Source organism: Lycorma delicatula, chromosome 3, assembly GCF_047948215.1.
Source record: "Lycorma delicatula isolate Av1 chromosome 3, ASM4794821v1, whole genome shotgun sequence".
NCBI classification, from domain to species: domain Eukaryota; kingdom Metazoa; phylum Arthropoda; class Insecta; order Hemiptera; family Fulgoridae; genus Lycorma; species Lycorma delicatula.
In genome coordinates, this window is record NC_134457.1 from 141,836,205 (window position 1) to 141,863,290 (window position 27,086).

General features: G+C 29.2%; 1 protein-coding gene and 1 long non-coding RNA gene across 9 annotated transcripts in view; one reads left to right on the forward strand and one right to left on the reverse strand.

Annotated features, from left to right (window-relative positions):
• Nucleotides 1-17,023, reverse strand: part of LOC142320990 (uncharacterized) — a 32,953-nt gene extending 15,930 nt beyond the window's left edge. The window contains exon 1 of the long non-coding RNA XR_012755535.1: nt 16,986-17,023. This is a non-coding gene — a long non-coding RNA (uncharacterized LOC142320990). The remainder of the gene's footprint in view (nt 1-16,985) is intronic.
• The window catches only part of LOC142322063 (uncharacterized), a 516,135-nt gene that overhangs the window by 249,149 nt on the left and 239,900 nt on the right, over nt 1-27,086 (forward strand). The gene's annotated exons all lie outside the window — the stretch shown is intronic.

A 27,086-nucleotide genomic window follows, 5' to 3' on the forward strand; every position in this document is an offset into this window, starting at 1 on the left:
CAAAGCGATACAGAACATTTGTTAATATTATTATTTTTTTGATACTATTGTGTTAATTGGGGGGGGGGGGGGCAATCGATTTGCGCTGTTTTTAAGTAACGTTAAGTATTGTATTTAGTTTACTATTGTTATTAATAAGTGTATATAATTTGTATAAATAACGTTAATTTGTCGAGGTTAGCGAGCGTAGGTTATGTTTGGTAAGGTTATGTTGATTCCGTGTACTGACGAATCGTACGTATATCAACATAAACTAACCAAACATAGCCTACCGCTCTACCTCTCTAATCTCGTCTAATTAACGCTAAATATACAAATTATACACAATTTATTAATTACAATAGTGATATTTAAACTAAGTACAATTAACATACAAAATAGGAAGAAAAAACAGCGGTACTTACAGCACAGACCGAGTGGCTCCCTCAATAACACATTAGTACCTTTTTTTATGTTTCGAGTCAGTAACCTTTACAACTACTTCCAGGGACACTCTCTGTAATATTTTATTATCCTGATATATGTGGTTTAAGGCAGAAAGGCGCGATATTATTAATTAAGTCATCCTGTTGTTTTCCGTTGGCTGCGAAATCAGGTATGTGTTCATTCAGAGGGATATTGTAGGGTATTATTAGGTACTGAAATAAAGTGTAGGTGTATGTATTGTTGGTAAAGTGTACAAATAATTTCTATTTAATGACAGGACATTAATTATTGTGTATTATATTTTAGATTGAATTAAAATTATTAATCGTTATCGCTTTATTTATTAATTAATACAATTAACTAAAAACAATTTGTACATAATTTCTGTGCAAAATTACAAATTAAAATATCAAAGATATTTGGTTTTAAATTTTCTTTCTATAAAGGTATACTACAATCTCAGAAATAATTCATTAGCATTTTTAATTTTTAATATCAGCTTACTGTAATTTATTAAAGAAGAATTTGATGGAAATATAATAACTACTGAAATTGGCCGAGTTTATTATTTTAGGTTGCGTGTCGGCTCTAGATGTCGCTTAACCTTGGGGAAAGAGCCGGAGAGTAATCGATTTATACTCCCACAGAAACGTAAGGAGCTAGTCATGTCCTTCCTTCTAAGCTACAGCAGTGTTTGGACAATACGTATTTATTCTGTATAAGCCTTATAGAGTATTTTATATTGAAGGGATTAGGGAATCTAGCTTTTCCTGAGGGATTTACTTTTTAGAAATATTATTTTTTGTTACACAAACTCAGGGATTACTTTGTCAAAAATACTATTTTTTTTCTCCACAGTTTATAAGATTTTCTGAGATTATAAAACAAGGTTGCCTTATACATTGTTAAAAAATCTTTCTTAAAATGGAAGGAGGCTGAAATTATATATAGTTTTTGATTGTTCTATTACAATGTATTTATTATTATGATTTAAAGATTCCACTAAGCAAATAATACATACTCTTAATAAGTCTGAATAAACTTCAAATTCCATTTTTAAAAATTGTAATGAGTCGTAATATTTAGCCTATTTTGTCGTCATAGTTTTCTTTATTCATAGACTGAAATTCTTAAATAATAATGTTAATTACACCCTACTGACTATGTTATCATGGAATTTAAAATCCAGTTAAAAATAACTGATTTGAAATAGGATCTGACAACATTATAGTCCTCCTGTCAATGCTAGTCAGTCGAATATCTTACTGATTGTTCCTTTAATTGATTAATTAATTCTATTAATCAAGGTAATTATGCTGATTAATTTGTTAAATTAAAATCCAAGTTTTGTAATTTATTTTAGAGATAGTGATTTTAAGTCAGAGATTAAGTGATAATAAGTCAGAGATCCTTTAAGATGAAAGATTTATGTTGTTTGGATTTTATTTTATTCTTTAGTTGTTTAGATTATTGTTAGACAATGCTAAGCTGACTTAGCAACTGAAGCGTTGCTATAGACCAGCTTCGTGTTGTTCAAAATAGCAACAAATCAGCAAATAGCAACTGCATGTTGTTGTTTATATTTAATAAATTAAAATTTAAATATAAAATATAAATTAAATTTATGTTTAATAAATGTGTTCTTGTTTATTAACTATAAACAACAACACGCAGGTAAATAAAAAACGTGGACCATTAAAATGTTCTAAAAGAGACCCATGGAAGTCATCTCGAAGGAAATTGATAAAGAGATGAGATCATAGAAAATATGAGTGGTTCCTTAGGGAGTATTCTGATATTAAAGACGGTCAATCTGCTGTGGCAAATGGTACCAGTATTACGTACATTAACATTTCAGATATTATGAAGCTATATGAGTTTTTGGAATCGGTGGTGAACAAGACAAAATAATAAAGAATAAATAACGTCTACTTCTGATGAAAGATATTGAGAACTACAAGAAAATAATTCTTGTGGTTCGAAAAAATAACCTAGTAGGACATACATTCACAAGATATGATGAGAGGACATTTCGAGTGATATTAAAGAATCTTCACCTTTCGATGCCACTTATTTTTATACAGGAGGAAATTGAAAGTCAGGAGCACAAAATTCGGAGTATCATAAACGCTCACCACTGAGTAACATAAGAAACTCTGGCCACTTTTTTCATGAACCTAGAACCTAAGGATAATAATAGGGATGTGTTTAGAGTAAAGTACGTAGCTAACTGTTGTGTTACATTTAAAACGTCAAAGAGAGCTCCAGAATTGGTTCAATGTATGAGGTGTCAGCAGTACAGTTACAGTAGAAATAAATACCTGAAACCATACCGCTGGGTAAAGTGTGCAAGAGAACACAAAATCTCTGACTGCCAGAAGACAGATAGAAGTACTCTGGCAATTTGTGATTTATGCCAAGAGGATCACCCTGCAAACTGTAAAGGTTGCTGGGTTTATAAAAAAATCCTGCAAAGAAAAGAGAAAACGAGGATGAGTTATGCTCCAGTGTACCCTTCTATTACATCCCAGGGTCCAAGAGACAAATTCTAAAAACTAGACATGGTAATTCCCCTCTTCAGGACAAAGAACCACTAGAAATCTGAATAAGTAATGATGACACTCTCAGAAAACAATTGAATCCTCATCTCCGGTCCTTTGCTGAAGCAGTGATTGAAAACGATCAAAGAATTCAATTTTACTAGATAAATTTGAGAAGCTAGTAAATAACATTAAGTTCTTAGTTTAACAGATTGGGAACCTGCTGGGTCTACTAATGAGGTAGTTTTCAAAATTTTTTGATGGGAAATTATCTAAAAATAACAGTATTATCAATGATTTAATGAACCAAAGGGAGAAACTGGAGACGCTTATCTGTGAACTGTTAGACGTCATTTTTATATCAGAAACCCATTTTACTAAAAGAAACTATTTGAAAATTAGAGGCTGATCAATGCATACAATCAAACATCCAAATGACAGGCCACATGAAGATATTGTGATTGTGGTAAGAAATGAGCTACGGCACAGTCAACTTCCTCCATTTTGCACCGCTCCCATTCAGGCAACCTCGATTGAGATCTCAGACTGGTTGCAACCTATTAGACTATCAGGAATTTACTGTACCCCTCGTGAATCGGCAACAGATGACATGTTTTGTAAATATATTAGCTCACTTGGGTGCATATTTGTTGTGGAAGGTGACTGGAACGCAAAGAATGTATTCTGGGGATCATGACTTACAACACATGGAAGGGCCTTAAAGGTTTCTATCAAAAGGATGAGACTACACGTTATCTTTGGGCTTCAACTGACTTACTAGCTTTCATATCCAACGAAGATTCCTGACTTGCTAGATTTTTGTGTCAACTCGGCAGTATCACCTTTTTATACTAGTGTGAAAAACAGCTACGATTCCACGTCCGATCACTCGACTGTACTTCTAATAATTAGTACAATGGTTGCAAGAAAGGAATCCCAGTTCCTTTACAACAATAGAATGGACTGGAAGTTGTATCGTAATTGGATTAAGGATATGCTACCTTTCTATATTGAAGTGCGCTGATGTTGTGGATGTAGCTATAAGGTGTTTCTGCTATCATGCAGGAAGTGGTATGGTGCTCTACTCCATTGAAGATAAACTGAATATGACAAGACACGGACTATCTCGAGAAATTATGGACCTAGTTAGATCAAACAGAAAATTTAGAAGGATATGGCAACAGTTTGAAAGGCTTGAGGACTGGGCGGCAATGAAAAGAATGGCCTGCAGATTGAAGGTACTAATAAATATGCACAGGAATGAGTCATTTAAAGAATACATTGAAAGTCTATCTCCACTGATGAGAGATGATCATCATTTATGGAAGGTGATGTAAAAATTCAAACGACAACCAACCTCATTTCCACTGTTAAAGACGGCTAATAGATGGGGCTGTAACAACAGCCAAAAGGCATTTAGATATTCTCTAAGCACCTAGGCAAGGTGTTCCAGCTGCAAGAAATGCAAGGAGGTATCAAGGAAGAGATTAGTAACTTCTTAAGTAGCCCGATTCCTTTATGTCTTCCTTTAAGGCATTGAAGGTGGAGAAAACACAAGAAGTGAAGAGGATTGAGAGCATATGAAAGGTTCCAGGGTTTGATTGCATTACGCATAGGATGATATATGCAGTAACGTCTTTCTAGAGCTATTTCTTACATACAGAAAGTAATTAATGCAATTGGTAGGACATCTCTCAACTCATCAGAATGAAAAATATCGCAGATAACGATGGTCTTGAAACCTAGCAAACCGTCGCAGGAAGTTTCTTTCTATAGGCCTATTAGCCTACAACCAATTTTATCTAAAATGTTTGAGAAACTGTTCCTACACAGATTATGGCCAGTGTTAGAAATCAAAGTGTGATATAATTCTATGCAGATATCTGGATGATCACTTCTTATAAGTTAATTACAATCAATAGATATCTAATTTTTTCAACAGTAACTCAGGAGTTTCACAAGACTCAATTCTGGGACTGGTTCCATTTTTAGTCTTCACTGCTGACCTACCTAATTCAGACAGCATTGCAGTTGCATCATATGCAGATAACATGGCAATCTTGGAGGTTGATGGTAGCCCGAATATAGCCTTGGAGAAATTACATTCTGCACTGTATATCATCAGCATTTGGCTTCATAAACAAAGAGTAAAGGTAAATCTGAGTTAAGTCCAGCCACATAAAGTTCATGATGAGAAGAAAAGATTGCCTTGAAGTTCATTTAAATGCTATCACAATACCGTATACCAATAAGGTAAGGTATCTGAGGTTTTTCTTTGATCGCCATTTAACTTGGAGAGATCATGTAATGGAGAAAAGAGGTTTTCTTTCTTCGATTTTAATGAGGAGAAAAGAATTTTACTAATTTCTTAATGTGACATTATGTTTAAAAGTATGTATGGACATACATACATGTGGAGTTGAAAAGTATGTATATAACAGAATGTAAGTTGAAAAGTATGTATGGATATTGGGTAAGGGATCTCAACTTTCTTTATCCAACAAGATTCTGCTTTACAAGGTTTTCTTGAAGCCATTATCGGACTTACAAAATTAAACTCTGGGACACAACCAGTAACAGCAATGTGGTAATCATTCAATAGTTCCAGAATAAAGTACTATGGAACATAACCCAAGCATTGTAGTTCACGAGAAATACTGAGATCCACAATTACATAGGCATTCCATATGTTCAAGAAGAAGTTGAATGCCTAGTTTTGAGATATGTGTCCAGGTTGGAGAAGCATATTAATCATCTATCTTTGAATTTACTTGACAACAGTGAGGACGTTAGGATGTTGAAAAGCCTCCATGTGCTTGATCTGATTGATGGGCTGTTGTGATGATCTGGTTTGATGGAGATACCACTTATTGTAATTATTTTTGTTTTATTCTTCATTATGAAATTTATGGATGCTTATATTTATTTTTTATCTACGGTTATCTTAAAGTTAATGTTTTATTTATTTCCTTTCTATTTGAAGTTAATATTTTTTTCCTTTTATGTACCCGTGCTGATTAATGGTGTGAAAAGATATTTAACTGTATTCAAAAACACTATCAAATATTATGTTATTTCATAGTTATTAGTATTTATTCATGTTAATTGTTTTTGTACTTAATGAGCTGTTTGTAAATAAAAAAATTCACAAAAAAAATCCAACAAGTTTTGATATAAGTGTTAAAGTTAAAAAAATAAAAATACTTGTAAGAATTTTGTTTATATTAATATAATTATCAGTGATAGGGTATGTGTAATTAAAACATAAATCATCAGTGACTAAGATTCAAAAGATTAACTACAGTTTATTTTTATTTTTTCTGAGGAAGCAACCATTACAAAAATTTAGTTTAGTGTAAAAATAAAAGAAAAAATTTGTGACTGGGAGAGATTTCTAATAATTATTTCAGCCAGTTACCCAATATGGGGTAGTCAAAAAAAAATCCAGATTAATCTCAAAAAACCTCCTGATTAAAACCTAACTTATACATAGGAAATTGTAAAATAGTAGTGGTTAAAATGAAGGCTCTATTTCAGGACTATTTGTCCTATTGTTGGCAAGATCATATTTCAAAATATAGTTATGGAATACAGTGTTAAAAGTGCTAATGAAATAAAGAAAGAGATATGAAAAGTGAGGTCAGAAATTGGGTGAGGCATGGCTTTTAACAAACATTTAATCACTTGTTTGTTACTTATCAGTAAACATATTAATTAATAAGTGGTATACAACTTGGTGCTTTGAATCCACACATTTGAACACAAACTATGAAGAGGGGATAAGTACAACTTTATTCCCTTATCTCCTCTACATAATTTCTAAGTAAGTGATGATTGTTCAAAGGAACACTTAAATTTACATATTGTTTATTAAATTTATGTTTTTATAATGTTTAGAAAATCTAAGAATTATCAGAAACTCTAATTCTACTCTAATTCTTTCCACAGCTAAATGTCAGCATGAGAGTATTTCTGTTGGCTTACAAATAATGGATTTTTTTTTTGAGTCATCAGTCATTTGAGTAGTTTGATTCTACTCATGTATTTCTCTTCTGTGCTGTTCTTTTACCCTTAACATATTTACTACTTCTTACATCCTCAATCATCTGTTTCATACATTTCAATTTTGGTTGTCTCCACAGCTTTTACCTTCCATATATCCAATTAACTAAACACGATCAACTAATCTAATTTCTCCCTTTACCAGATTCTGCCACAAAATTCTCTTTTTAAGACTTCTTCATTTTGTATCTTATCAAACTATCTAATTTTCAACATCTTCTTTAACAGTGATTTTGCAAAGCATCTATTTGTTTCCTTTCTTTTTCTTACTGCCCTTGTTTTATGAAGGTTTACACTCTACTTAAATATTTCCAAGAGTTTCTTTTTTAATTTTCAGTTGTATATTTGATATTGTCAGACTTCTTTTTCGTATGAATGCTCTGTTTGCTTCTGTCAGTCTGTTTCATTTGCTTGTCTGTTTTTTGGAATTTTCCTCCCTAAATAGAAAAATCCTGTAACTTCTTGTGCTTTTTGTTTTTTACATATCTTGATATTTAATTTCTCATTATCCTTATTTCGGATACATTTGTTACCTTTGTTTTAGTCTTATAAATTTTCAAAGTAAATTTCTCTTCTAGTAAATCTCCCATGCCATTCAGTATTTTTTCATTTTAATGTACATTTGTTTCTGCCGAATGAACAATGTCAGCAAATCTTAACATCCTTATTTTTTTTGTTTTTAAGGTTACTTCATTATCAAATTTTCCCTTCAGCTGCTGGTCTGCTTCTACTATGTATAAACTAAAAGTCATGAAGACAAGACAGCCACACGGTCTTGTCTCATTAATTTCTGAAAAAAAATCAGAACTTGCCTTTCTTCATTTTCCCTCTTACAACTTCGACTTGATTACTGTATGTGTTATATATAAATCCTTCCCCTTCATATTTAAATATTCCAAATTTTCTTAAAAATTGAATTCCACATTGCCAAACATTATCTTCAGATCTCTGAATGGCTGCATTGTTTTTAAGTCTGCATTATAAAATTAACTGAGGAAATGATTCTTTGCCTGTGCTTTTTCACATTCTGAATCTGGACTAGTCTTCACGTGATAAATCTTTTATTCATTACATATTCTGTATACTTGAAAACTTATTCTATTGAGTGTTTTTGATAATGAAATGTTTGACTGATAATATTTGGTTTTCTTACATATCTGTTTTGCATGGTTTAATATAGTATCGGTTAACGTTTGAGGGTATTTATCCAGTCTTATAAATTCTGAATACCAGTGCACAGACCTTATTAAGTTTAACTTTTCCAACGAAGCATAGTAATTCAGTTTGTATATCATCAGTTTCTATAACTCTATTTTTCTATCAATCTCAGATCATTGTACAGAGTCGTGACTGAAACCAACATCAATTTCTTTCTGTTTCTCTGGTACTTTATTGGATAATTTTTATCCTCTGTACAGTGCTTCTCTGTATTCTTGTCATATATTACCCCTTTCGTGTCTCTGTAACAAAATTTTTCCATTCTGACTTCATTTCCAGAAGTTTTCTCTTGTTTTTCAGTGTGGAATATGTACACAATGATCTTTGCATTTCCTATTAATTTTATTTCTTATAAATCAAACTTTAATATAATTAATATAAAACAGAAATTCAGTCTTCATGATATTTTTTTTTTTTTATTCTTTCTGCATTTATCCATCAGTTTTATTAGGGGTTTCTCAATGCCATTGGTTTTCTATCTATCATTACTCTTCTACCTAATGATTTTCTTCTGGCATAAGTATTTTATTTTTTAAATGTATCAGTTAGTTTTCAATTTAATCTTCTGTTGTAATAACTTTTAGGTTTGAACCTGAAATTTATTCAAACTTTAACTTTACATCCTTTCTTTTTTTACCCAGATTGTATCCCATGACCTTATTCTCATTTTTATCTTTAATTTGTGAATCATCATTCTACTGATATGATCAGAATCAATGTCTGCCTGTTTGCACATTTTGCAACCAGAATTTGGTTCTGAAATGTATGCACAATCATTTTATAATGAATCTGATGTCCTTGTATTTTACTAATCTCATTTACTTCTATTTTCTTCTTTTATGATTTTTAAATAGGATGTTTACCCTAGTTTATATTTAGTATAAAATTATAAAACCCTAGTAGTTCTTCTAATTCCTCTTTTATTTCTTTGATCTATTCTACATTATTCCCATCTACTTCCTCATTTTTATCCCTTTCCTTCTGTGGTATTGTAGTCTCCCATAAATTTTAATTATCATCTCTTTTAATATATTTGATTAGATCATCTATTTTTCATGAGTCTTTTCTGTCTCTCATCTTCTGTCAAAGACGTTGGCACATAATTCTACACATGTATTAGTAGACTACACACTTAGAGTTTTAGGCTTAGAACCTGTCCTGTCTAAAACAATTCTTTCACTGTGTTGCTTATACCTTACCTGTTTTTGTCCTATTTTCTTATTTATCATTACTTCTGCTCCGAAATTACCATTTTCTATATTCTGTTAATTATCCTAGAACTCTGACCAAAAATCTTGTTCATCTTTCATTTTACCAATGTTACCTGTATTGTCTCTCGTAGTAATCTATTCATTTCTAATTTTAAATTTACCACTTTTATTTAAGCTTCTAACATTCCATAGTTTGACTTGAAGAATGTCCTTACATTTTCTGATGACTGCCTCTTGAATAGTTCCATTGAGAAAATAGCCTGGGGGATTATTACTCCCTCATTTTATCCCCCTCCTTATGTTACCTCTGGAATACTTGACCTAAGAGGATACAATTTCAGAAGATTTTAATAAAAAGAAAAGGAATGAGAAAAATATTTCTTTGGAATATATATTTTGTAACTCGCTCATTACTCAAGAGCATAAGTACATAAACTTTAAGTCTGTTTATTGTCCTACACCAATCATCAATTATTACTCTTCTCAACAACTATTAAAAGGGCTGCTGTTTCATTTAAGGAATTATTTCTTTGTTTGACTTCTTCAAACATCTACTTATAATGGAGCAGTGATCTGCTTCTCAAAGGCATGAGGCTTGTCCTCATGTTTACAGGAGGCATGCATATATTAGCCTGTGTGACTCCTTATTATTTTTTTCGGTAATTTTTAAATTTACTGACTCTGCTCCATCTTAGATATGGAGTCTATTGTCTATGATTACTTATTCTCAGATTGCACCTTATTCCAGACTAATCTCCATAACAATGCTTTCCCCTGTAAATATATATATATAAATTTTCTTAAAGAAGTTTTCTTAAACGAATGGTTCTTTTCATTATTAAGTAAAAGATATTATTTTTTTTGTCATTGAGGATGCCTATTTGAAAAAATTTGAATGTTATTTCAATAGAATGATAAAATTCTATTTTATCATGAATTAACTACTGGCTGAGATTCAGTTATAGTTACCATAATTTATTTTGGAATAACTTTTTGTAGCATGTGGAACATTCCAACCAAAAATGACCAAACTTTCAGCCCAGAACATTTTGGATGAAATGTATAGATGCTAACAATTTGCCACACAGGCCAGCACATCTACTTCATTAAAATGCTTACACTGACCATTACCCACTTCAAATAAACACCAAAATTTAATAAAGATATTCTAAAATAATTAACGTAAGGATAAAATTTAATATTTTCCTATGTATTTATAGATAGAATTTTTTCTTTTTAGTTTCATTAAAATGCTTTAAGTATTAAAGCATTTTATTCTATAAAAATAGAAGAATTATTTATAATTTGTACAATAATTTGGTTTCTTTGAGCTGGAACAAAAAAAAATGTATTTTACAAATACTAAATCGGATGAATTCATTAAAAAATAAATAGGATAAGTAAAAATAATAAAATATAAAAGAAACTATATTTAATACGTTTGGAAATTTAATATTTGTCAAATTTTCTTATCTATGAAGTAAAGTTACAAAGGATAGCGGTGATAGAAAATCAGCTCAAATAAGTTTTCATTCAGAAAATAATTTACTAGAGTATTCCATAGATTTAAATATTTGTACGGAGCTCAACGATTTTTGTTAACTAAAAAAGACTATAGAAAAGCCACGGAAGCAAAAATACCGAAAAATTCTATAATTTGGTATTAAAGAAGAATGTTGATATTTGAAATGAAAAACTATGAAATAAATGGTTTCTGAGGCAAGTCGAAGAACAAAATAACTCTAAAATTAATTTTCTGCACCTGAACAACCTTAATTTCTTGGTCATAAAGCACTCAGGTTTAATTAATTTAATAATAGAAAGAACTGTAGAAGATAAATATTGTCAGAGAAGATTAAAATAAATAAAAGTAAATAATAAAAAATGTAGAATGTTGCAACTGTATTGAGATGAAATAAAAAAATGTATGCGTAAATATGTAACTTAAATAATAATAATATGTGTAATATATTATAATATTACTGCAGGAGAGAGAAAATACATTTGTGGATTGAAATATTATATCCGGTTAATAACAGAGGAAATAGAATTAATTCTGCACATATATAATAATTTGAATAACTTATATTTAACGAAACTGTCATGTAAGGACTAGAAAATCAGTAAAAAAATATTAGTTACGTAGCTCAGTTAAATCCGTAAGATAAGATCATTCACTCAATGAAACGGATACGATTATTGCAGGCACTAGATCGCTATCACTTGCTACATGTAACAGTAACTTTATTATTTTCTCCGAAAAAAAAACCTTAATTATTAGCCTCTTCTTTGTTCTAGTTTTAAATTGAAAAGATTCTGGCAACCTTCTTGGTACGCTTATGTTTGAAGAGATTAAAACAGATAGCCTAGCACCTAAAAGACAGTCGTCCTCATTTAAATGATTCTATATTAATAAAAACAGTGTGATGTCTATTAGAGAATAAACATAAAAATTGCATTTTTATTATTTTTAGTACGGCATATAATGTCTTTTATATTTAAAACTTCGTTGTATAGTTAATTGGAACGTGCGTAAAAAACGCAGCTGGTCTGACGACGTTTCGGTTATGAATAATTCTATTTTTATTTTTCAAGCTTGGTGTAAAACTCATTTGAGACAGAAACCTTGTTATAATATCATTTGAATGGTTTGCCAGAGGGAGTCGTTGTGAGGGAGACGTGTTTTGTGAACATTAGAAAAAAGTGGCATTTTGTTTTTCTTTTTTAATTGATGCTTCAACTCTCTCGGGTTTTTTTCTAAATTATTTATTGTGTTATAAAAAAAACAATTATAACTATAATTATCGTGTGAAATATACGTATAATAATCTCTCAGTAATTTTGTTTTACGGATTAATATGGCAGTATACGTTTTAAAATCAATTTATCTTTCTTTACACAGATTAAAAAAAAATTAAGTCAAATTAAAAAAAAATAATAATCTAAATTTTATTGTTTTAAATGAGTTCTACTCACAAATTCTACATTTATTGATGATGTCAACCCTATTTTCTTATCCCGCAGATTAAACACCATAATTTTACAAAATTAAACACTATAATTTGATTAATGATTATTTATTTTATTTAATTACTATCAAAGCAGCATTATATTTACGCCCTATTTTAGTCGCTTAATTATAGATGAATTATGCAGCGTACGAAAAAATGTCAAGCTTCACCGGGATTCGAACCCAAAACCGATAGATGAAAGGTAGAGAGCTACCTCTTTTTCCCTCTGAAGTTGGCAGTAATACACCGTAATTTGAAATTAGTAAATTAAAGTTAAAAAAAAATAGTCAATCGATTTAAGTTTTTACTCACTCTTCTGAGAATAAATGTTGTCTAAAAATAACTCTAATTTAACATCTAAAAAAATAAATTAAAGAATTTATGTTAGTTATATAATTTTTCTAACGCTGCGTTTTGGCGCTAGAATATATTATATTTTATTTGTTTTAATAAAAATCAGGGATTTTTCATTACATTAGCTTTAATATTATTTTTTTTTTAGATTTTAATATCCATTAATAAAATATGTAACATTTTAATTAAAATTGAAGTTTCAATTTTCAATTAATTTTTATGTGACATGCCATTGCCGCGGTCAAAAATATATATTCAGATTTCTATTTTAATGAATAAAGTGGAAAAATTTCTTACACTCACGCATCTTGCGCGCTCACACACGAAACGATCTTTTGTAGTTGTTATTTTATATACTGCATCGTAGCAGTTTATAGTCGACTCAAGTTGCGTTTCCTCTTAATGTGCTGTTTCAGTGTTAAATTATTATTTTTAACTTTTTTTGTTTGTTTTATAAATTTGGTCCTGTTACATTTGTACTGAAAAAATTTTACATAATAAAAACAGATTTTTCAAGAATTAAAACGGTTATGCTTCTACATTTTGTAGTTATAAATGTAAGTACAAAATATTTTATTTAACAGCTGAAAAAGAGTTTTAAATTTGTATTAGTCTTATGATTTAGTTGTTATAAAAGCTTATGTAACACTGAAGAGGTAGACTTTTTTGTGTTATCTTTTGAATGGGGCTCAGATTCAAAATCAGTTTATACTACATTATAATGAACTGTCCAGCCAAATATAGATGAACTGATATAAGAGTATTGTTTAATTTGTTTACCCAAAATGTTGTTAAATAAGTACAGGAACAGATAAACAGTTGTAATTAGTAATTGCTGTGTAGGTAACTTCTAAAAGTAAGCTTTTTTGGATTTGTTACAAGTAGAGAAATACTAATATATACAGATATAGTTTACATGCATTTTAAAATAAAATATAGCCTGATGTTTAGTGTGTGTGTGTGTGTGTGTGTGTGTGCGCATGCGCGTGTATTTCGACAGTATAGTTTATTAAGAATATAGTCAAGCAGCTGATGGTTTTATAACAGTGATCTTGTGAATTATTCCTAAATTTAATGCGTGTTAATGAATGTAATATTAATATATGAATGAATTAATTAAAATCTTTGTTCCTACTAAACAGCAGATTTATTCAAAGAGTACCTTGCATAAATTATGTTTAAATTAGCAGCATCTTACACTAAATTATTATTTAAAATAATAGGTGGATAGTATGTTCAGTAAAATACTAATTGAAACTACAATATGTTGTAAATACAAAAGACTTGTATTCGATATTTATAAATGCTGAGTAACAAACAAAACTGGTTCTTTTTGTATGACTAATTAGAAATAATTCTAAATATTTATTTTAAAAGAAAGGTAAATTAAAAAATTTTATTTGATTAAAAAATGAAGCCCTTAATTGAAAAAAGAAAACTGAATAAATTGGTTCACTTCATATTGATTTCTGTAACAGAGAGGAAGTTTCTTTCTGCTGCCATAGAATTGTTTCGTTACAAAATTTTATTTTTCTTGTATGCTTAATGCATTAATATATTTCAGCATTCGATTTTTTTTTTTTTGCAGAATTATGCCAAAATAATATGCGTAATTAAGTAAAATGAGATAACACACACACAAAGTACACATATTTTTTCAGGTGCCGTAGTCAAAATGGTAAGCAACTTATAATGAGGTCGTAATTTACTATTGGAAATGAAATAGTTGTTCTCAAGAGAAAAATGAACATCCTTCGTAAGTAGTTTCCCGTTGTTTTCTACGCTGAGCCGAATATTTTATGGGAAAACGCACGCAGAATGTAGGCAGTCCACTGAATTGCAGTTTATATTCAGCTTTACAAGTGATAAAGTACCTTTGTTAACCAAAGGAATTGCTTATATAGACTCAATTTCTTTAAACCATCCGTTTTTTTTCCAATAAGTGAATGTAATGAACATTATTACTCTCAAAAAAAAGTTATTCTGACTGAGTATGTAATATATATTTATTTTTTTTTTTACAAAGTATTACCGATTAAATAGATTATTAGTGCTTTTTTAATCGGGAAAATTTCGTTTTTTTTGTTACTTATCTTTTCAGACATTATCATTAATAAATAGTTGTCTATAGAAATAGAGTTTACCTAAATAAAAGCATTTATTTCTAGAATTAACAAATACTTTAGTGATCATTCGTGTTCTGTCTAAAGTATTTTCATTTTTTGGCGTATACTGTTGAAAGAACTAAACACTTTTGACGCGAGTAATCCAGACATCTGAAATCCAATCAATCTCCAGTCATAACTAATTGCCATTTTAATTAGTGTGGTTTAAACCATCTTTCTTAATAACTATCTAAGTCCATATTTTTTGGCTGTTAACATAATTTTTATTTGTTTAAGAGAATTTAAATTTTGATTATATGTTATTTTATATATTGATAAAATAGTGTAGTCTTTTATTCACAACTAACATAAAAATGTTTCTGGAGATTTATGTATTTGAAAATTATGAATATGTGTAATTTTGCCATATTAGCAAATAAATAAGATAAATTGAATTAAGAAATGTATCGTTTTACAGTTTTTACAATGAAGTTAATCTGAATCAGCATTGATTTATATTATTCACAAACCAGGACGTAATAATAATGAATAGGACGTAAGATTTTATTTGTTGAACCTGATCGTGAAAAACAATTTGTATTAATTTTATCTGTAATGTTAACTTAACCATTTTTAAAGTTAAATAACCTTATTCATTAGATATATTATGTTGTAGAGTAAAAATTAGAAAAGGTACTTATATTTTAACAGTGTCTTTGGAAGAATTTACCTAGTAGTTTTATTAAATTTCTTGTACGAAAAGTACTGAATTTAGATTTCTAGTACCAAAATTTATTTATATATATCTCGTTAGCCAACCTAAGAAATCCAACTTTAGACTTGGCAGTTTTAATCATTTAAGTTAAGAAACCTAGAACGGCATTCTTATTTTTATTTTTTAGGCAAGATAATATGAGTTGTTTGTTTTCAAATTTGATGTTGCCTGATTTGAAATCTTTCTAAGAGTCAATAAAAAAGATTAGTTCAAATGGTTTGGAACCGTCTTGGGAATTCCGTCTACAGACGTACGCTTGAGAACCGTCTACAGAGAATTCATATTCTACTCGTGAGCCGTTTACCGATTTTGACGAACTATTTTTATAAGATTTTTTTTCTTTTCTTAAACGACTTCAGTAAGATCTCGACTTTGAATTAATACTATATCTCATCAACTTACAGTTTTCAAATTATTGCTCATAACGTGAGGGGTAATTAAAATTATACAAAAATAATTTTAAAATTTTACAAAATAGGGTTTTAATATTTTACAAATAGGTTAATGATGTAGTATGCGAGTTTTACTGAAAAAAAAAAACGGTGAGTAAATAGTACTTTCATGCAAAAATTCTATTGTGATAGCTATTAATAAATATTAATTTATTTTTATTGAAATTCATTCCCAGTTTTTCTGGATATACTGGTATCTGTATTAATAAATTTTATCTTTTAGATTTAATTATTGCAGTACTTTTTATATTACTTTTTAAAACTACTTTTATATATTAATTAAATTAATATTTTAAAGTTTTTATTTAACCTGAGATTTAGGCCAGGAGGACAACTGTCGCCACAATATTAAATGTAAGCGTTTAATGCTAACATTGCAAGGGAATGCATCTTCTAACCTTAGCATCACAAGTATTGATTGAATATGGTGGTCCTTATTCATTACCTACCAAAATCCTAATTACGTCCCATAAAGAGCTAAGTACAATTATTATTATTATTTTTTTTTTTTTAATGAAAAATACATTTTTAACTAAAACACCATTTACAAGATAAGCTTTTAAAATTAGTATGAAAATTTTTATAATTAGTTATTAGAAAAACTATGTTTCTAACTGTATTAAACGATTAAATAATTTTTTTTAAGTACATATTAAAATTATAAAAAAAATATAAAAAAGAATCAACGAAGAAAAATACAGTTTGTTAAAATTAACTGAAGAATTTTTTTTAATAGTATTATTTTTATCGCAGTTTGTAAAAGAACTACGCAGAATATAAATGGAAATAATTTACTACTGACTTACGAAGTTGTAAAACAAAAAAACTTACGCCAGATGTTCCACATGTAGCCTTGAGTATAGAGGGAATAAAACAGGGAATTAAGTGCTTAAAAACTTTGTAATAACACCGCTCGTAGCGCTACATGTAAGACAGTTTAATTTAGTTCATTACTTTACTAATAGATAGCGGTAGCTTTCTGGTTTTTTTTTCTAGTTACACGATAATTTAATTTTTTTTTAATTTGGTGTAATTTTTTTATGTCTGAAATTTATAAGTATTATCAAACTTACAATTAGATATTTTTTATTACCTCATTATTCCTCATTACTGTTTTATATTAATAATTTTTTTTTAAAAATCCGTGATTTATGATCTCGTATTCTTATGGTTCTTTAATTTTGTTTACCTGAAATTAATGGGTTAAAAAAACAATGTCGATTATTATAATTAAACTAACCATAAATATCTAAATAGACTTCATCTAATGATGAATTCATTATTATTATGTTATTCTATATCACCATAAATTATATTTTACTTTATTATAATTTGAAATAAATTGTAGGATATTTTAAATGAAATTTTTTGAAATATCTTAATTTTCTATATATTTTTTTAAAATTTAACTATACATTTTTCATTAATTTCGTTTTTGTCATTAAAATGCAGCCATATATGAATACCAGAGATTTTGTAAGTAAATAATAAAGCGATATATATACAAATTTTATAATATAAACTGTTTAATAACTGATATTTTAAAATTTATACACTGAAATAGAGTAAAAGGAAAACTATAAAAAAATGTTTTACGTGTAAGTTATATAATATTTTTGGTTTATAATATTTATTTCAGTAACTTTATATTTTCTCTAAGATATGTAAAAACTATTTTTTTAAAGTCCTGATTCCATATCCCATATGCACTTTTGTATTCTGAACTATTTGACTCCGTTTTAGTAAACAAGAACAGAACAGTTTGCTTACAAAGTGCGAATACATTTCATTTTTAATACATAATTAAAGTTTTTTAACGCCTATAAGCTACACTTAAAAAATAATGAGAAAAATAAATTTTTCAACCTGAAAAACATGTAAAAAGATGATTTACTCATAGTTCCAAAGTTGTGTAAGTCATTTAAAAAATTAACCTGCCATTCTACTGTTAGGATGCAAAACAAAACAACTTTTGTAAAAATAATCTATACTTGATAATTTTCATTATACAATGCATTTTTAGTTGCAGTTAATTAGAATAACTAGAAAACATTATCTCGTGATAATGATTTTTAATGACCGAAGTTCAATATAGAAAAATTAGATCAACATATTTTAAGGCTATGACTTCTTTTTTTAAATCTTTATTTTTCTGTCAGTTTAGAGTCTTCTTACCGTTCACCAAAAGCCTGTGTTAAAAGTTGTAAAGTATTACAACTGTTGTGTAAAATTGTAATTTATTTTTAAATTGTGATAAAGGAGTACGTATATTTTAAAACCTCACAAATCTCTTTTCCACTTTGATTAATAATTTTCTATAAAAATTCTCATAAGTCATTTCAGATTTACTCAGATTAGTGCGATACAAATAGAACATCTATCTTGTGAGAATATCACCGAACGCAATAGAATCTAACTTCGCTTTGCAATGGCATTATAGTTATTTAACTGAACAATATTACTTTTTTACGGTTGATTAACATTTCTATAACCGTGAATAAATTTGATATAAATTCAATTTAAAATCATAAATAATGTATCCTAAAACTTATTATATTGTAGCAAATTCCCATGGAAAATTTAAAAACGGAAATTGAAAGGAGAAAGAGTAACTATGGGTAGTAGATATATTTTGGCGGGATACCAGAATTGGAGGCGTGGCTTCCGCATGATGCTTCATTATTTCTCACGCTCTGTACCCTGGTTACGTACCCTTCTTTCACTATAATACAGGTGGGGCTCTGAATTCACATAGGCGGTTTCATTTAACATTTTATCATTGCTTACAAATGTTTGATATAAATTGAATGTCTTTTTTTCTGGTTTTATTTTCGTCGAATGTTCCAAAATTTTCATGTAATATTTATTTAATTTTAATTTTTGGAGCAGTATTGCATTTTGGTTTCAATTAATTTTCATATTTTTTAATATAATTAATAATTTTTATGCCAGAAATGTTTTTAATTTTGGGATTTCAAACAAATAAATTAAAATTGTTTATTTATTTATTTTATATGAAACAATTTATCATTCAAATCAGAAGCACATGATTCTCTCTCTCTTCTCCCCTCTGTTTGTGTGTACATGTGCGCGTGCACATGCTTTAAATTAATCAGTTTGAACAATATATATATATATATTATGAATTTAAGAGTTACAATCAATACAAGTCGAAATGATGACCGATTTCTAAATGTCTAAATCAAAATTTAGAACATAATTAATTACTTTGTCAGAGTTAATACTCAGTACAAAGATCCTGAATTGAATCATCATGTAAGTTCCTTCAACAATCCTCAATTGATTACTCCATCATTTGGCTATAAAGATCAAATCGAGAGAAGATCTATTATTGCAGAATTACAGTTCATCTTTCTTAGCCGATTATCACTTATCAACAATTAATACGATTGTTTTAATGGACATTGCAAAAGATATTTTAAACAATATTTCAAATAATTTATCCAACCGATATATTTCCATATAAGAAATGCGAAATGACAATATATATATATATATATATATATATATATATATATATATACATACTGTTTCACGAAAAAGGGGAAAGAATTTTAGGTTGAGTTCTACCAGTGAAAATAATAAAAAAAGTTTGTATATACAGTATACGAGGTGTGTGAGAAAAGTAATGAGACTGACTTTTTACTTACCAAAATTTTTGTTTTTTTCAAACAACAATATTATCCCCTTCAAAGTAGTTCCCTTAGGAAACGATACACTGGCGGAGTCGTTGTTCCCACTCCTGGTAGCAGCGCTGGAAGGCTTCAACTGGTAGGGCTTTTAATTGGTCGGTCACAGTCTTTTGAATGTTCTCCAGAGTTAAAAAATGACGTCCGTTTAAGACATCTTTCAATTTCGGGAAAAGGAAAAGTCACAAGGACTTAAATCAGGTGAATAGGGGGGGGGGGGGTGTAGGAACCGCAGGAATGTGTTTTCAGGTCAAAAATTCCCTGATGGAAATGGCGGGCGTGTGACACGGGTCACTGTCATGATGAAGCATCCACTTGTCAGCAATGTCTGGTCTCACGCGAATCACTTTTCCTGAGCCTTTCAAGGACACCTTTGTAAAACACTTGGTTGACAGTTTGTCCTGGAGGAACAAATTCTTTATGCACGATACCCCTCGACTGTCAAAAAAGCAAATCAGCATGGTTTTGATCTTTGATTTGATCATTCGACATTTTTTCGGTCGAGGAGATGACGGAGTGTGCGACCCTTCGCTTTGCTTCAGGATCGTACTCAAATATCCAGGATTCATCACCTGAGATCACACGATTGAAGAATTCTTGGTCATTGTCAATCCTCTCAACAAGATCAACGCACACGTTTCTTCGATTGTCCTTCTGTTCCGTTGTGAAGTTTTTCAGCACCAATTTCGCACAAACCTTTCGCATGTTCAAATCGTCTGTCAAAATTTGATGTATGCGTACGGTGAAAGTGTTTAAATTTAACTGTTCACTCATCATCCTTATTGTTAAACGACGGTCTGATCTTACAAGAACCTTCACTCGCTCAACGAGTGAACGGTTAAAAAACACCAGTTTAATAAACTTTATCCATAAATGTTGAAAAGAAAAAAATATTGATGGTAAAATAAATGATTTTTTTTATTCGTAAGTTGGCAGTATTAACAGCTGATCAACGACCACAATTTGTCAACAGAATCTGAATAGTTTTGTTCACTTTTGAAAGTTGCAGTCAATTGTGCAGTATGTAAAGTTGAACTGTTTGTGCTCCGCGTTCTCAAAATGCCATTTTAGTTTTCAAATTAGAAATATGCTGACATAATTTTTATTTTTGGTTACTGGAGTGGTAACTCGTTGGTCGAAAAAATGCAATATCAAGCCAAATTTCCTAATAGAAGGATTCCATAACACGAAACCTTCGCTTCAGTTTTCCATTGTCTACGCACAACTGGTTCTTACCCAACACATTTTTATTCTGTTGAAAGACAAGAAAACCGTTTCTTCGTGAAACACCCCAAGTTTATATATGCTGTATCATATAATTCAAATTTCACTTTGGTAGTTGGTCTTGTCGAAACTCAGGCCAACCATTGAGCAGTCTTTGAATCGGCATTACGTAATTTGAAATGGAAATTTCGGTAAAAAATTGAACCCAATCGACGAATTACACAGGCAAGATGATCATTCAAATAACTCTTGGATAATTTACGTCTACAAAAAGATAACTTCGATTTAAATTTAGGGGGCTATAGGATAACAAGATAGCGTTATGAAATCTTTTTTACCACAATTTAATTGCTAGAAAAAATGGTACTTTTTAGGGAGATGCTGACTGATATCGTTTATCTTACTTTACATTAGATTATTCATTCAAGGCCTTGGTGGACCTTAAGTATAATAGCATTATAACTCCGCTATACTCTCTGTCCGCTAACGTTCTGTTGGTATAATCAAACAAAACATCCTCTCTTGGTGGATCATCAAAGTACAGTAACTCTGAGTTTTGTAAGAGTAATTTTCAGGCAGGTTGGGAGAGTATTGAGTATACTAGTAGTAGCTCCAGAATGGGAAGAAACGCACTCATGTGTTCCCCTGATTGAAGGCTGAGCATTGTCTTATACCTAATTCAGTTAATCTCCCTCTCCAAACAATATATTCTAACTGCACTCGCTCAGCTCCACCAAAAATATCCAGAAGCAAGCAGACTGCTTGGTTCTAGTAATAATATATGCTATATACGGATATATATATATATATATATATATATATATATATATATATATATATGCTAATATATGCTGTACGCTACAGCTATATTACGAAATTATATACACCGTAAATTGCATATCAATCAACTACGCTTACAAAATTTTAATTTACTTTTCTATGATAGATGTATATTCACTGCACTAACAAAGAACCCAGCTAGCTGGCTTCGAACATCAATTCAACAAAGTTGCACCGGGTATCCCGAAACTTCTAGCGTATCATATATTTTAACCGATCAGACTTACCTTCCGGTTATAAAATTAATAACTATATGTTAGGATCAAGACCGTAACGGTCGTAGGCAATCTGCTTGAGTCACAGATAACTGCCGTAAAGAGCTTATTTATTTTCAAGTATAACGAACATTCAATGTCAGGCCTACTAGAGAAAATGAGGAATGAAGTTTTACCTGTTTCATTGGACCACGTAATTGCTTACACATCATCAGGCCAAGCTCACCAATGCACAATTGATATAATCGACATATTTCTATAACCAACGTTACACTCAGTTCGTTGCAGGGAGTGTCTGTGTAGTGAGGATCATAATCTCGGTGAAAGCAACATGATTAGTGGTCTCAAATAACTTCAGAAATTATATTTTTCCCTCAAATTATTTGTAAAATATTAAAATATATATTAATATAGACTAACACTGATATATATTCATAAGTGTTTTTATATGCAGAAAAACGGGGGCCTAACTGCGTTCTTAATATTGGGTGCATATTTCTTAATAACGATTGTATAAAGTTTGCGGTGTCATAGTTTTTAAATACTGTAACTGTTAAATAGGTTTACAAAAATTTTCGTTGTAAATTTTAAGTGGTATTTTATATTCATTAAAGTTGAATTTATTTTGCCGCAAAAATTTTACAATAATCTGAAAAATGAGTAACGAGTTATTCTTATATATTTTTATCGGTAACCCCCATCTAACGAATTCATTATAGTTAATTTTTTCTGTGTCACTGAATATAACTCAGATATTCGTTGATTTAATAAAAAAATATCGTACATCGTAAAGTTTTTTCATAACATTGTTTTTCGTTTTATTCTAAACATATAAAATGTTCGTCCAATTATTCAATGAAATGTTCCCCCATATCATTGAGTAGACTAGTTGGTGATTAAAATGCAGGCTTCTATGTCAGCTAATCTTCGGTTCGATTTCCTACAAAGAAATGGCGTTTTTTCATCTGACATTTCAACCTCTCATTAAAATTCAAGCAGTAAGCATGTATGATACGAGAGGTCATAGTAAAAATAAAAAAAATTCATGTGGACACCACATCACTTCCTTGTACGCCTATTAAATTACATATACATATTTTTTTAAAATGAAAAGTATATAAAATTTTATTTGACTAACTTCTGATTTTTTTATTGTTATTGAATTATTATTTATAGTAAAACTTTTTTTCAAACATTTTCGCGATTAAGTAAAAATAAAAATTATGAAAATAGTTCATTTAAATAATATTTCGGAAACATATTTTTCGTTGTTCAAGTTTTTTTTACTTCCTTGTACGAAGTAAAGGAAGTATTCTAATCGAGAAAAATTTCGGTTTTCAAATCTCAATGGAAATATCCACTTTGACCGTCCCTGAATCCATTTTGATTAGTTTCGGCGTGACGTCTGTACGTACGTATGTATCTCGCATAATTCAAAACCGATTAGCAGTAGGATGTTGAAATTTTGGATTTAGGATTGTTGGAACATCTAGTTGTGCACCTCCCCTTTTGATTGCAGTCGACCTGACCAAAAGTGTCCTAAAAAGCTCACAATCCAAAAAATTTTAATTTTTGACGTTTTCTTAATTGCAGTAATAAGTCTTCATCGGGGGATTTTCAACAATATATCCTAAGTGGTACTTATTTTCATCGGTTTCGGAGTTATAGCCAAATAAAATTTTAATTAATGAGATATTTGGATCGTACAAGAGAAAGGCACATCGGTTTGAATCCGACTTGATTTCCTTTTTTTAACTTTTTTTTTTAATTATTAACCTTTGATTGTAAAAAAGTTTTACAATAAATAATGATTCAATAATAACAATAAAAAAATATGAAAAAATCAGAATTTATTAGTTAAATAAAAAATTTTATATACTTTGCATTAAAAAAAAAATCTGTATATGTAATTTAATGAGAGTTTAAGGAAGTCATGTGGTGTCCATATCAAATTTTTTATTTTTTAAATAGAAATTCATTTATCAAGAGCATTTTGAGATGTTTTAATGAACTTTTTATACTCATATGTAAACCGTTATTTGTACGAATAAGTTAACATTGGAATTTAAAATTTTCATATTCAGAAATAACAATCATGCTAATTTTTATATCTCGGATAACTTTATAGTAAAATTATATTAAATGAATATTAATGTTAGTTTAATGAGAATATTCTTGGCTTTAATTAAGCAGTTCTACATCGATGTAGTATAATTAACATCCGCTAGATTGCGGGGTTTATTCGTAGTTGGTATTTTAGTAAACTATGCCACGGTAGGATTTTCTGTAGGTTGGTGGTATGTTTCCTGTAATTCCTTAATTATTAATATTAAATCCTTAATTCCTTAATATTAATTCCTGAATAAATATTCCTAATTCAGAAAAACAGCTGCCATCTATTTTTGTGAAATAAATATCAAACAATTTTATTTAATCATGCGAGCGACATCGGTATATGACGATTTGAATATAATATTAATGGGGGCGGTAAGGTGCTATTTTTTAACCAGATCTAAAATTTGTTATACCATATGAAGCACTAAATTAAATAAATATGCTTAAAAAAAATTTTTAAATATATGAATTAAAGGGTTTCATAATGATATTCTTGGAGAATAGTATTACAGTTTAAAAATACAAAAAACTTAATAAAATAATTATTAATTTAATATAAATAAATTAAAAGGTAGCTTAATGTCGAAACGTATTAAAAGTAATACGAAAAGGTAACTTAAAATAAATCGATTAATTAAATTAATAAATGTAGTTTTGATGTTGATATTATAACATTTCAAATCGTTTTCAATTCCGTATGAAAATATATCAAACTATTTGAGCTACGAGTGACCCTAGGAGCAAATCATTTTTAAAAAACAATAAACAAAATTATAACATTAACTATTTTATTAGCATTAGGGAAGCCCCTACAACTATTTCCGGGCTGTAGAATTCCATAATCAAACACATAATTTTGTTTTTTCTCTCCATTAATAACGTTTTCTTTATATATTCCTGTGTATAATACCACAAAGGTAAACGGAATGTTTATGAAGGTATAGAAAGCGTGACACTAGTGACACGTGGAAGTAGACCACCCACCGGCGTCCCTAGAATAATAAATATTGAGAAAAATATTAAGAAAAACACATTGTTAATAATGAAATATAATTTTGTCACTGATGTTTTTACATTATTTATATCACATCTATAATTTTAAGATTTTTTTTGTATTCGTCTTTTTTTAAGCATTCTACTTTTAATGAAATATTCCTGTATAAAACAATCTAAGTAGAAAAAAATTTCGTAGAAATATTTTTTATCGCCTGTTCTGGCTATTACATAATATATTATGAATAAAGCTCTTCATATATAAAAAAAACAGCTATATGCTACACTTACCGTATAGTCTCGCCTCAAACATGACAAAAAAGAAAAGAATAATACTTTTGTAATTCTTCTCCTTTTCGCGGACCAGTGATGAAAATTTAAAAAATTAATAACCTAATAAATTTTCTTTGAAACTGGTTCTATGAAAATTTTTCAAGACGTTATTGTTTTAGATTAAGGAGCTCTACGAGTGTGTATTATCCAGCTTCATAGTTTACAGTCTCAGTATATGAGCAATGCGTGATTTTGCGTCATAGTTTTTTTTTCAGGATTACAGCAATAACAGTGTATTACTAAAATATTCTGGCAGAATTGTCTGAAATTTTGATGAAGTCATTTTGATTTTATTCTATCTTCAGTAGTGTAGCCGTAAGGAATAGTCCCACTAATTAATACTTAACAAAAAAAACAAAAATATATTATTGTATTTTCCTCGTGTTTTTAGTGTTATTAGCTAACATGTCTACCTGCGTAAATGTCCTAACTATTAATAATAAAATTCTAATTTACTTTCCGAAACCCTACTTTCATTTTTATCTTTGAATTAAATTATTTTTTTGAAGCAATAGTAATGGAACCAATGACTATTTTCCAAGAATATTTTCCCTCACTTTTTCGGCATAAATAGGTGTTTAATTCCACTATTGAATGGACTTTACCCATGTATTTAGCACTTATTAACGGGCTAATGGAGAATATATAATAATGACGTATTAACACATTTGTGTTTATCGATCGTATGTAAAACGCATTAGGGGAATTATTAAACGTACAAAATGCTAATGTTATATCAGTAATACTCTTCAGATCAGATGCAAGATTACAAAAACTTTTTGGGTAATAATAGATGATAGATGGATATATTATTATGAGTATTTTGAAACTACTACTCTGATGACAGTATATGATTTAATTATTTTTATTTTGAATTTGGTACAATTTTTGTTGGAAATTGAGTATATTTAATCTCTGCAGGAGTATGATCATCAGGTGTACAAATCATTCGTTTTATGTGTTGGAATATGTTTTTACAAGGTTTTTAAAATAATATAATTAAATTGCCTTTCTGGTTTTATATATCTGCGTGGAAATTATTTTATTACCGATAAGTGATCATTTGTACAACTTACTCATCTTCTTTAATTTATAATTTTTTTTTTAAGGTGATTAATTAAAAAGGGTCCTCCTTTAGTTAATTATTTAGACTTTGATGAATACTAAAAGTAAATAGATTACTATATAAAAATATTTTTCCGTATTTTGATTTCTCTTTTAATTTAGATTTAATATTTTTTCTTTTAAATAGGATTAACAAAATTTTATTAATGTCGTCCTCAAAATAATTTAAACGTTGATTAACTGTATAAATCCTTTATTAAAAGGTAAACTAGTAAAAAGGAAACGCTTTTTTATCTGTCTCTCCACTATTTTTTGTTTATAAATAGAAAATTATATCTTCAAAACGAAGCTGTTTCAATAAAATTTGGCACCTTTTTAAATTAATATTTTTCATGAAAAAATAAAGAAGGAAATATGTTCATTGTAAATTCCTGCTG